The sequence below is a fragment of the Pogona vitticeps genome, chromosome 14 (genome assembly GCF_051106095.1).
Source record: "Pogona vitticeps strain Pit_001003342236 chromosome 14, PviZW2.1, whole genome shotgun sequence".
NCBI lineage: Eukaryota > Metazoa > Chordata > Lepidosauria > Squamata > Agamidae > Pogona > Pogona vitticeps.
In genome coordinates, this window is record NC_135796.1 from 2,750,383 (window position 1) to 2,763,201 (window position 12,819).

Here is a 12,819-nt window from a genome sequence, read left to right on the forward strand (position 1 = left end):
TATCAGGCTGAGAGTGGAGATGCTTCCAAAGAGGGAAGGGTCTGGCTGATTCGCCCCTGCACCGATCCCCAGCCGGCTCGAGGGAATGCTGGCACACCTCACCCTCCCCTTTCCTTCTCCTTTTTTTCTTTCCACGCAGGAGAACTTGTGCAGAGACTCAGAAGGAAGTGCTTGCAAGGGCGCTAAAGCAAACCAGGGAGAAATGCGGGAGCTCCTGCAGGGAACCGGCTCTGCAACTGACCCTTTGAAATGCTGGATTAAACTCTGAGGAGCGACATTTATTTAAACCAGGAAGAGCCACAGGAATGAAATCTCAGAAAATGTCAAGAGATCCTCGGTAGAACAGGAGAGGATGTTGGTTCATTTCATCACCGAGTGCAGGAATGAAAAGAACAATCCCCACGTGAGATGGTCATGGAAAAGAGGAGGTGACATAACAGGGCTTGGAAATCAAGGACTGATCCAAAAATAAGCCTGCCTTTCTGGGCAAATTCATAAGGGAGGGAAAAAATACCAAATCCGGAACATGAGCCCTGATTCTTAGAAGGCAGCTCACCAGGCAAAGGCCCTCAAGGCAAAAAAAAACATTGTGGGATGTGGCAACGTGGCCACAACCTGGACGTGGTCTTTGCTACTGAGCGTACAGCCCAATAACTGTGTGGCATCCATCTGAACCCGAAGTCGGAATATGGAGTGATGGCCTGTAATAAGGAAACTCCTGGCAGCGATCCAACCATCAACATACCTGAAAACGAGAGTGGACGCTCCCTGTTGAGAATGTTCCTTGGCAAATGGGCCAGCTTGGTGTGTTAAGGAAGGCAGGCAGGCAATGTCTCTCCTTAATTATCTGACTTTGCCTTGAAAGCCCTATTAGGCTCACCATAATTCGCTTCTGACTTTATAGCCCGTAACAACAAGATGTTGCTGTAAGTCATGGTATGCTAGAAATGGCCAGGATCGGGCAATGTTGGCCTGCAAGTGGGTGGATTCTGATCCTGTGGCTTTAACTCTTTGGACGAACCCGGAAGATTGTGCTGTAAATCAGTTTATTGTACGGATGATTCCCTCTAACACTAGCCCATCACAAAGAAACACCAGCTAATAGCTGTGGGACTGGGAATTCAGTGACCTCAGAGCTGCCTCCGATCCCTTGAGCAGACAGGGCCCATTTTTTGGCGGACGGATGGACAGATGGGACTGGAGATGCCATCATGCACTTTGGAGCTGGAAGTACAGGTTACTGCTCAGAGGTTCAGGATGTTGGACATGAACTGGCGGAGTGAGGAAACCTTTCCTTTCCAGCCATTCTCCCCATTCATGTTTCAACCTCCTCATGTACATTTTGTGTGAATTCTGCTGGAAGACTGAGAGAGGGAGCGGAGCCGGAATCTCGTTTCCTGCAGGCGTTTCGGCGGCCCTGCTGTTGATCCCTGTGCTGCTGATGGATGACTCTGCCTTGCTGAGCGGAGGAGGGCTCTTTGCTCCAGAGACCTTGTGAATCCCTGTAGCGTCCGTGCTCGTGCTTTCGGTCCCTCCTGTTCTTTCCCAACAGCCGGCTGCTGTCTGGGAGGTTGTTGCTGCTAGAAGAAGTGGAAGCTGCCTTTTCAAAAGAACTCTCTCCCTCTCTGTTTTTAGAGTGGGCTTAGTTCTTCTTGCTGCACGTGTGGGAAGGGGTGGGAGGAGTGGGGAAATGGGTTGCCGGTCTCAGTTGTTGACCAACGCGGGCCAGCCTGTGGCTTGGAGTGGGAAACCTCTGGACTGCTTTGGCTGGAGAAAGTGTCTGCTTGTTTGCGGGAGGTGGGAAGGGCAGGCATTGGGCAGGCTACCTGTTCTGGGTTTCTTTAAAAGCCGGCACCTCCAAGTGTAGGAATTTGGGAAACCCCATTTGTTGTAAAGGAGCCGATGCCTAAAGTTGCTGATACTTCTGGAAAAGTCCCACTTTTAAGAAGAGTTTACACAGAAGACAGATCATCATCCTTTTGTGCAGATTCAGGTGGTGATGTGTCACTGGCAAGTGTCTCCTTTTTGTGAGATCCCAAACCAAATATATTGTGTTTTTTAAAAAAATAATTGTAATGTAAAGAATGGGAGTCAGCTGGTCAGTCAAGGTGGAATAGGCTGATGCTCTAAAACGAAAAATTCCCCACCCTCTTTCCCCGTTACAGAAATTTCCTAATTTGTGGATATGACTTGGCCAGCAGAATTTTAAATGTTTATATATTAAAATCACTTTTAAATGTTGCTCTGTGACGGTGCAAATTAGTCCTCGTATCTTACTAGATATTGCACAGAGGAAGAGACAGCCAGCAAAGAGCAACAATCTGATAAGTGCACCTTAAAAAACCATGAAACTACAATTTTATAATTTACCCATGGGTAAATCACATCACATGTGAAGGGGACACTTTCTAAAGTGAAGTTCGCAGCCCATTGAGAACCTCGGAACACCCTATGGATCAAGAGAATAATATGAGCCACCTTCTGTCATACATTGTGCTGGAGTTTTCCATATTCTTTATGAACCACGCATGGGTTGATTCGAATGCAGTAAAATACAGAGCAAGTGTCCAGGTTCCAAGAGGCTTGTGGAAGAAGGTGGCCAAAGGGTGTGGCTTCTTGGTATTCTCCATTTCGCTGGAGAAAAATCTAATTTTGATTTGGCTTTTCATAGAAAATGAAATGCTCTAAGAAGGGGCAGCAAAGAGGCATGGCATTTCTCTGAAGGCTACAGTTTCACGTATTGTAGAGGAAGCTGGAAGAGGAAGTGCAGAGGCTTCCATTTTCCATTGAAGGATTCGGGGATGAGTAGGGAGAGGACGCCTTTTAGAGGGGAAATGGTTTTTTTTCTGCCTGCATTGCCGGTGTGGTTTTTATGGTACAAACAGATGGTGAAAACAAGGTCTAATATTCTGCAGTTCCTAACGACAGGTGCCAAGAGGTTCTGATATGTGTACAGTGTGAATAAATGTTTGCAGCTTTTAGTCTTTTTTGCTCAATGAAGCACTTTTTTATTAATATTATTTTTTTCTTTGTATGTAAAGCAGGAAACTATCTCCACCTAGTTGTGTATATATAACCCTTCTCTCTTAAAGAGGGGCGATGTTGCTCCTTTGTATTTTTCATTTTTTTGTTGTTGTTGGTAGAAAGCAAGACGTAAATACTTTAGAATGGTTCAATATATAAATAAAAAGTGAAATAAAGTTTAGAGTTTTGCATGGGAGCAGCCGTTGATCTGTTTCCTGCTTCTTACCTGCTCTGTTCTTTCACATGTTATACACTCAGAAAACCCACCAGACCTTTAGCGATGGAATGGGCTGCTGTCTGCAAATTGTTCTTATCGCTGCTTTGCCTGCTCACTGGAAGGACAGATCCTGAAGCTGAGGCTCCAGTACTTTGGCCATCTCATGAGAAGAAAAGAGTCCTTGGAAAAAACCTTGATGTTAGGAAGGTGTGATGGCAAGAGGAGAAGGGGACGACCGAGGATGAGATGGCTGGACAGTGTCTGCGAAGCAACCAACATGAACCTGACACAACTCCGGGAGGCAGTAGAAGACAGAAGGGCCTGGCGTGCTCTGGTCCATGGGGTCACGAAGAGTCGAACACGACTAAACGACTAAACACACACACGCTTTGCCTGGTAGAGAAGGAATGTGGTGGGCCAAGCCTTGGGGAAAAGGAAACTCATCCTGGTTTTGTTGGTATGAGAAGCACTGAGGTTTCTCCCTCTCCCCCTCCACTGAGAAAGAGCACTCAAACAGCTTTCCATTCCCCCCCCCCAAAAAAAAATGTCTTCATTTTAAGGGCTATGACATTTTTCAAAGCTGGTTTTGTCCTTCCTGATAGCCCTAGGGGAGAATATCCAGATTACCTCCAGTTGATTTATTTCCTGCCTCCAACCCTTACCTCTGCTCCTCCTGGAGCCTCTGCTGCAGTCCTTTACTTTGAGCCTTCTTCCCCGGAGGTTGGCAGGGAAGCCTAGTGGTCTCCTCTGGCAGCCGGTGGAATTCAGAACATTCAAAACAAGAAAAGTAGGGCTCTGGTGGACTTGAGTTTTTCCTCTTAGGAAGTCAAGTGCATTCTGCAGAGCAGTGGCTCCCAACCTTGGGTCCCCCAGATGTTCTTGGATTACAACCCCCAGATATCCTGTCCAGCACAGCGAGGGAGAAGTGAAGGATTGGGGAGGTTTTAGCCCCAGGATGCCTGGGGACCCCGGGTTGGGGGCCATTGCTATATAGACAATGACCTATTGTATGGGAATTAAGAGGGCACGCCATGTGGCTCAATGCACGGCAGCACATCCATGAAAAGAGGTTCTCCTGCCCACTGGATGTGTTTTTCGGTGCTTCACAGGTGCATACTGCATTTCTTTACCCCTGTGGCAGGCAACCAACAATGTGGTAGGGAATCAAGAAATAAGAGACCAAAGTGATAACAAAGACGTTCTTTAGTGAGTCAAGGCAGGGAGCATATTTCTTGTGGGCATACCATGCACATTTACTCACTGTACTTACATTTACTCTTTGGTCTTTAGATAAAATGATAATCCTATGGGTGAGAAGCAGATATAGTCATGGCCAAAAATATTGGCACCCTTGCAATTCTGTCAGAAAATGCAACCCTTCCCTCAGAAGAGTACTGCAATTGCAAATGTTTTGGTACTCACATGTTCATTTTCTTTGGTGTGTGTTGGAACAACACAAAAACACAGAGAAGAAAATTCAGATCTGATACAATCCCACACAGAAATCCAAAAATGCACTGGCCAAAATTATTGGCACCCTGTCTAAATTGTAAGAAATAATTGCTTTTCAAGCATGTGATGCTCCTCTAGTTTGTATTTAGACACATCTGTCACAAGTAAGAGGTGTGGGCAATATAGTAATCAGGACAGGTGAGACAAAAGAAGAGCTTTTTGGTCAAGGACATCATGGCACCATTTACAGAAAAAGAAATGAGGTATTCCAAGAAAAGAACACAGTCCCTACAGTTAAACATGGTGGAGGTTCCAAGATGTTTTGGGGTTGCTTTGCTGCTTCTGGCACTGGATGCCTTGACTGTTTGAACAGTATCATGAAATCTGATGAATTACCAGAGACTTTTGGGGCGTAATGTAGTGGCCAGTGTCAGAAAGATGCATCTCCACCGGAGGTCATGGGGCTTCCAGCAGGACAATGACCCGAAACACACTTCAAAAATCACTCAGAAATGGTTACAAAGCGCAGGAGAGTTCTCAAATGGCCAACAACGAGTCCAGATCTGAATCCCATTGAACACCTGTGGAGAGATCTCAAAACAGCTGTTTGGAGAAAGCATCCTTCAAATCTGAAGGCCCTGGAGCAGTTTGCAAAAGAAAAGTGGTCCAAAATTCCAGTAGAGAAGTGTAAGAAACTCATTCATTATTTCAGTTATTTTTTTTCCAAAGAGAGTGTGACCAAATATTAAGTTAAGGGTGCCAATAATTTTGGCCAATACATTTTTGGCTTTCTGTGTGGGATTGTATCAGATTTGACATTTCTTCGTTTTTTGTTGTTGTTGTTGTTCCAATATAAACCAAGGAAATGAACATGTGGGTACCAAAACATTTGCAACTGCAACAATTTTCTGAGAGAAGGGTTGCTTTTTCTGACAGAATTGCAAGGGTGCCCATATTTTTGGCCATGACTGTATCTCTCACGACCTCTTCCCAGCCTGGATTTCTGTATGTTTGGGACCTGCAGTTAGAATCCTCCCGAAGCACAACTCACAACTTTGCATGCTATAGCTCTGCTTACAGTTGGAGGTTTGCAAACAAACATCTCATTTTCAGATGACTGAAAGAAAACCCCATCAAGATGGTTCTTGTGAAGTCCAACTGAGAAATCCAATAGCCATGGAAGCATATGGCTATGAGTTAACCAAAAGTTTACAGGACTCAACATTACCCCCAAAGTCGGCACCTAATTATAATCTAAAATGCATTGATCGCAGCTTGCTGACTGCTACGACAACCGAACTGAGGTTTTCTGAAAACAGCTGCAGGAAAGGCTGCGGCATAAACATGCGTTTCAAACATGCTTCCTATGCCACAATCAAAAACAAGTGGTGATTCTTCTGCCACTGCACTTAGTTTTGAGCTAATTCTTTGTTTGCACTCCTTATCATCATGAGAAATGTAAACTAAATGAAACTTCTTAGCCTTCAAGATGCCATGACACTCTTTCTTTCTTTCTTTCTTTCTTTCTTTCTTTCTTTCTTTCTTTCTTTCTTTCTTTCTTTCTTTCTTTCTTTATATATTTATTTATTTATTTATTTATTTATTTATTTATTTATTTCTGTGACAGACTAACCCAGCTACCTTCTGGAAAAGTGGTCCCCCTACTGCTAGGAATTACAGTGGACCCTCTACAGTGGACCCTCGACTTACAGACGGCTCGACTTACAGACTTTTCGAGTTACAGACTTCTCTGGCTGCAAAATTTAGGTTCGACTTGCAGCCAGAGAATCAACCTACAGACCAGAAAAAAACCAAAATGGAACAAAAATGGCCCGTTACAGATTAATCTGTTTTCAATGCATTGTAGGTCAATGGAGACTCAACCTACAGACTTTTCGACCTGCAGCCACCATTCCAATACGGATTAATTCCGTAAGTAGAGGGCCCACTGTATTGTCAGGTTAGGTCTTATTTTCGGGGAAACAGGGTAAATGTTTGTAAAAAAAAGTGGAAAAATGCAAAAAATAATGCAGAAAATCTCTTTGTTATCTTGCAGGACAGCTTTTGGTTTGTTCCCACTTTTTAAAAATGAAATAAGCAAAGATTTCTATCCCTACTCTCAAGTTCCACCACCTCTGCCAAAGAACAAATAGCATGTACTTCAGACCTGGGCAAAGTGCAGTCCTCCAGATGTTCCTGAACTGCAAATCCCAACATTCCTCACTGTGTGGGCTAGGCCCAACTCTCCTCACACTATTGGCTGTGTGGGCTAGGAATTATGGGAGTTGCAGTTCATCAACATCTGGAGGGCCGCATTTTGCCCACCCCTGATGTACTTAGACACTGCAAAAGCTTGCCAGCGAACTGCAAAAGATGGGACTGCTCTCGTTGGCTGCATCAAAAGGGCCAAACTCTGGTCGCATGAGGGACAAAGCGTTTAGATTAGTAAAGAAATGGAAAGCCTTTTACACTGAAACAAAACAATGAATTTAATTAAAAGCAATAATGCCAAACCTCAAGAAGCACAAATGCAATAACTAAGGCACTTCTGTCTCATTCCATTCTTCCACGGGCATGCAATCTAAACCTGGGGGGTACTGAATTCTTTCTTGATCTCCTTCTATTGGTGTCTGTTTGTCTGACTTCCAAAATCAAGAAAGCATACGTTATTATAAAAGGGATCCAAAAGCAGTCCAGTGTGATCTTAATTAACACGCTAACCCATTCTAAAAAATGGATGGAAAAACCGGCAGTCTTTGCCGCCTGGCTCGTCAAGGTGACGATGACACAGTTGGAGATGTCATAGAAGATGATCCAACCGAGGTAGATGAATATGCCAACCGTGTCTTCCTTGCAGACAGAAGAGATGAAGTAGATACTGAGCGGATAAGTGATCGTTGCCAGGGCAAGGGCTGCGTAATAGTAATATGGGATAACCCATCCGACGCCAATCGTTGGATCCGGCTCGACTCTCTCCAGCAGAGACATGGACCGGTTCAGGTGACCAATCTCAAAGATCATGTACAGGTTGTTCATTAAGATCATATAGATCCCAGCCACGGTTGATCCTTCTTTGGGCACCATGCCACAGAAGCCACCTCCACAGAGCAGGATCATTCGTTCTCTAAAACCGACCTGGAAAACAAAGAACACTGAAAACAGTAGTGCAAGATACATACATACTTTTATTGTTATAGTATCAAGCCATATACATTAAAACCAAATTAAATATAGAGCTTCAAGTACTGACATATACTGCAAAAAGCCAAATCAAGTAAGCAAAAAGCAATAAAACTACAAAAATAACAATGTAAGACAATGTCTAAGTTTGACTATCTATTCTGGCTACTAGGGCATGCCACCCAAAATTTCACTACCAGTGCAAGATACAAAATATGTTTCAGAGCTCTTTACATTTTAATTCAACTAGAAGGTTAGTTTCAACGTACAGTGGTGCCTCGCTTAATGAGCGCCTCGCTGAGCGATGAAATCGCTTAACGAGGCGCTCTGGACCGTCAACAGGAAGAAAGACTCCTGGCTGAGCCAAACGTCATGTCTTACCACTGCTTGCTCCGAGAAAGCCATTTCCACTGGAAGGCTAAGGCCCTGCTCCACGATTTGCAATGTGCTTCTTCTTCTCTGAAATGATGGAGAAAGTATCTGGATGAGCTTGGCATCTCTTCTTCGGGCCGAAGCCTCTGGCCTCAGAGCCCGAAGCTTCGCGGAGGAGCCGTAGAAAGGGCTCCACGGGTTCACACCAGAACTTAAGAGTGCAGTTGGTTCCAGCGCTGGCCAGGATGAAGCCTCCAGGGAATTCGCAAAAGGGGAAGAAACCGGGGTCGGGCTCCCTGCCCTCCCACATTTTTCTGATGCTTTGCAAATCCCGCCCTTTTGTGGGACCCCAAAAGAAGGATTCCAGGTGATTGATGTGGTTTCCAGGGAGGCTTCATCCTGCAAACAGCCCAGAATAGTCCACTACAGGCAGGGGACGGTGGACAAAATAGAGAGACAGACAGACAATTGGCATTGCTCTCGCTTTGTGACATGTCTGCCAAAGGAGCCTCCTTTCAAAGCCCGGGAGGCTCTTTCTCCAGGAGATGATGATGTTTACGAGGAGGCAAAAGGTTTCAGGGCCTCATTCTGCACAGATCCAGAGAGGGAACGGGCACAACTCCACCCAAAAATGGGGCTTTGAGGGGGTGGCGGTTGCTCTCTCTCTCTCTCTCTCTCTCTCTCTCTCTCTCTCTCGTGTATATTTATTAAAGAAACAGATTGAATAGCCCAAAAGAGCCAATAAAGTAATGTTCTTGTCCTAATATGGAAAAGTGTGAAAAGGGGGAGTCTTGAATCCCTTTCAAAAAACAAGGAGACGTTTGTGGTGCCTCTGGTTCATTTAATCTCTCTCTCTCTCTCTCTCTATTTCTTTTAATTTATTTCTCCTCCCCTCCACCTTGATGTGGAGGCAAAACCCAGGAAAGCCCACCTTTCCCGTCTCCAGAGAGGCTGGATTGACCACCAAGGGTTTCTATTCTCGCCTCCCTGAGGTAAATTCCCTTCTGTGAGGCACATGGGAGGCGGGGCTTGGCTGGGAGAGAGGCGATTGGTGGAAGGGGCTGCCCTTCCCAGGGGCCCCAGAACCTCATTGGCCAATGAGCGGAACGTCTCTCCCGCCTTCCCCCCTCACCTATTTTAGGCGGGAAAGCGGAAGCCATGCCCCCAAGATGGAGAGGAAGGCTTTGCATCGCCTCCTCAGAGGGCTCTTTGCCCCCTCAGGTCACAAACGCGCCTCCCCCGGCCGTTCGATCCCTCGAGGTTTCTTTTTTAGAGCTGCTTTCCCTTTGCTTTTCTAAAAAACTGACCCCGAAACCCTAAAAATCTGTATTTTCAGAGAGCACAAAAGCCCCCATTCTCTCAGCACAAAAGACTGAATCACGCCTGTGTTCGTCTTGACGTTTCTCATTTTAAATAGGAACTTTTATCAGTTTACTTAAAATGTGGGGGTTGGCCCTGTGAAAGCCATTTCAATAAAACAATCAGTCTATCAGTCAGTCAGGGGACAGTCAATAAAGAAAGACCTCTCTACTCAGAAACAAGCTTGTTGGAAATAAACAATGCTAATATTTTAAGAGGTAATAAGGATAATATATCTGAGTAGATTTGTTCCTGGATGAAAGAGAGCTGTTTGAGTATTTATTTATTAGTGACGTCATCCCAACCCTAGAAGAATTTTAGGAAATGCTGTTAGGTTCTGTCGTTCTTATGAATAAGATTATTTTTAAAGCTAAAAAGTAGATTGCAAATGGTTTGAGCGGAAGACCTCCAGGTTTGTGGGGGGCAAATCCTATGCTGGGGATCACTTATCATTGAAGAGATTAAACATGAAGTCCGGTCAGGAGGGACAAATTTGGGGTTCTTGAAGGAGGAGGTCTGACCCTGTGGTCCTCCAGGGCCATCTGCAAATCCGACCCCTCGAAGGAGGACACGGCAGTGTTAGGAGGTCAAAGAAGGGCCCAGTCCCAGGGAGACCCCGCGAGGGCTGCCCCCTCCTCAGCCCCCCCCCAAGAGGTCTTCCAAAGTTGGCTTGGTGTCCTCTGGAGGAGGAGGAGGCGTCACTGCCCTGAGGTCCCTCCCTGTTTCCCTGTGGCTTGTAAAGCAACCCACACATACACCCCGCCCCAAGAAACACACACCCCTTCAACAGGGCAGGGACCCCCCAGGCCATCATCCTCCCAAAGGCCTCCTGGGGGTGTGTGTGTCCCTGTTCCTGGTTGGAGCTGAACACCCTGGGGGGGGGGTGCTCCGGCTGGCTCCCAGCCCCTTGCCTCCACCCCCTTGGCTCTGTCCATGGTGCTGACACTGCCCTCCGGGTTCCTCATGACTCCTGCCCTGCTCAGACGGGGTTGTGGCAGGCCTGGCCATCCTCTGTGATTCGCACATTTGCAAAAACACCAGAACAGGGACCCGCAACAACCGTCTTTCCCCAATCTGTGGTGTGGTTACATTTGGAGTACAGGACTGTGTGCAGCCCTGATCTCAAAAATGATAAAAGGGTGTCAGATTTGAAAGTAGGCAGAGGAGAAAGCAACCAAATGGATCAAAGAGTCTGTGAGTTTCTGCTTTGGGGTTTTTAAGAAAACCTAGGTTCATAGAACTGGTAAAATGTTGTCCAGCACGGAGAAAGTGGCCATAACTTTTTCTCCTTCATTTCTAACAGCAGTAGTTACTGGGATGCCAAAGACCAGTGGACTTTCATAAGCATTTTTGAAACAATTATCCCATTGAAGACTTGCTCAATATATTCTCGAAGGCTTTCACGGCCGGATCTGGATGGTTGTTGTGATTTTTTTGGTTTCTTTGGCCGTGTCTTGAAGGTTGTTCTTCCTAACGTTTCCCCAGTCTCTGTGGCCGGCATCTTCAGATTGGATTTGCTTCATAGTTTATAGCTGTGGGAACAGCTTTTGTCTCTGAAGATGCCGGCCACAGAGACTGGCTTTCCTGGTTTATAGGAGGGCACGGATGTTCAGCTGAGAGCCATTCAGAGGGAAACCCGAGTCCCATCTGGAGGAGCCCATATGGAGACCCGGTCTCCCAGCGTACTTCCATCTTGCTCGAGATTAGGTTTATGGATATGAACATAATGGAATGATCATGGGAAGGAAAAGGATGGACGTAGACATTAGCAGTTCCAAATGTGCTGGTTTTCATTTAAAATGGAGGAACCGGCAGTAGCCCTTGTCCTGTCTGTGGGACACTGTAGGATTTTAGGGAGAGGGAATTATTTTGGGGTGTCAGCGATGTGCCTCGTGTCAATTATGTCACTGGCAATGATGTGCTTTATGGCTGTATTTGAATTACTGGTCTGAGAGGAACTTTTAAACGACACACATCCCCTCCAGCACACAAAGCATCTCAGACCCACTTTGGGTTCTGTTTTAGTATTTGTAAACTGCTGCCAACACACTAGCGCTGAACTGGACACAGTTTTCCATCAAAGACCGCGTGTCAAACATATATTCATGCAGAGATGCATAAGGACATAGATACAATTTTTTAAAAGCAACAATACCCAAGAACAGGCATCAAAAAAAAAAAAAAAAAAAAAAAAAACAAGGTTTCACACCTAAGGGGGGAGGAGGACAAGACCCAGGAATGGATCGGCCAGACCATCTGAATGGGGAGAGAGTGAATTCTTATTATTGTTAGTGGAGTGATACACAACCTGAAGGGAAAGCTGTGTTACACACTGTTGACTAAACGAGGTGCCCTCCAGGTGTGTTGAACCCACAGCTCCAATCTCCCTAAACTAGTATCGTGTGGGCTGGGGAGTGGGTCTGATGGGGCTTGTAGTCCATCACAAACTGGTCAGGAACACAGTTAATTTGTATCTTGGTTTGTATAGTTTATGTTTATGTTAGAGTTAAAATAAAATAAAAACTGGATTGGGAGAGGCTCCCTTTCTGCCAGGGCTAATTACTCCACCCGGGACCCTCAGGCGGCCCCTTTCCTAGCCGGGCTTCCTAAGGAGCTACAGCAGGACCCCTGTGGGGGGGGGGGGACACCAGACTTAAGTGAGAGATGCCTTAAAGCCTCTCCCAGTTGTTATTATTTTCCGTCCACCTCCAGGAGACCCAAAGACCTGCCAGGGGGGGAAAAGGGGAGAGGGGCCCATGGGGAGGTCTCCTCTTCCCTGCACACAGTTTACAGGGTGGGGGCTAAGCACTGGAAAGAGACTTTTTTCCCAAAGGAAAGAGGAAGATCTTCTCCTCCGGGCAGAAGGCTTAAGGAGTACATAGAGTACATATTCTCTCGCCCGCCCACCCCCCAGCCCCCGTTTTAGAGAGAATTGGAAATTGCTTGTCTTCTGCACAGACAGGTGGGGGCAGGGATTTTTGGGGACTACAAATACAAGCATCCCCAAGCCAGCAGGTTGGCCGAGGACGGGAGCACTCCTTGCCTCTCTCGCTCCCCTTCCGAAGCAGAAACGGACGGGGCACCCACCCCCCCGGTCATCAGACCCTCCTTCAGTTGCTCTGCCACCCTCTGGGAAGCCCTTCTGCCCTGCTGAGCTGAGCAGCCCCGAAAACAGCGCTCTCTTTCTCTCTCTCTCTTGAAAGTGGGATCGTCCC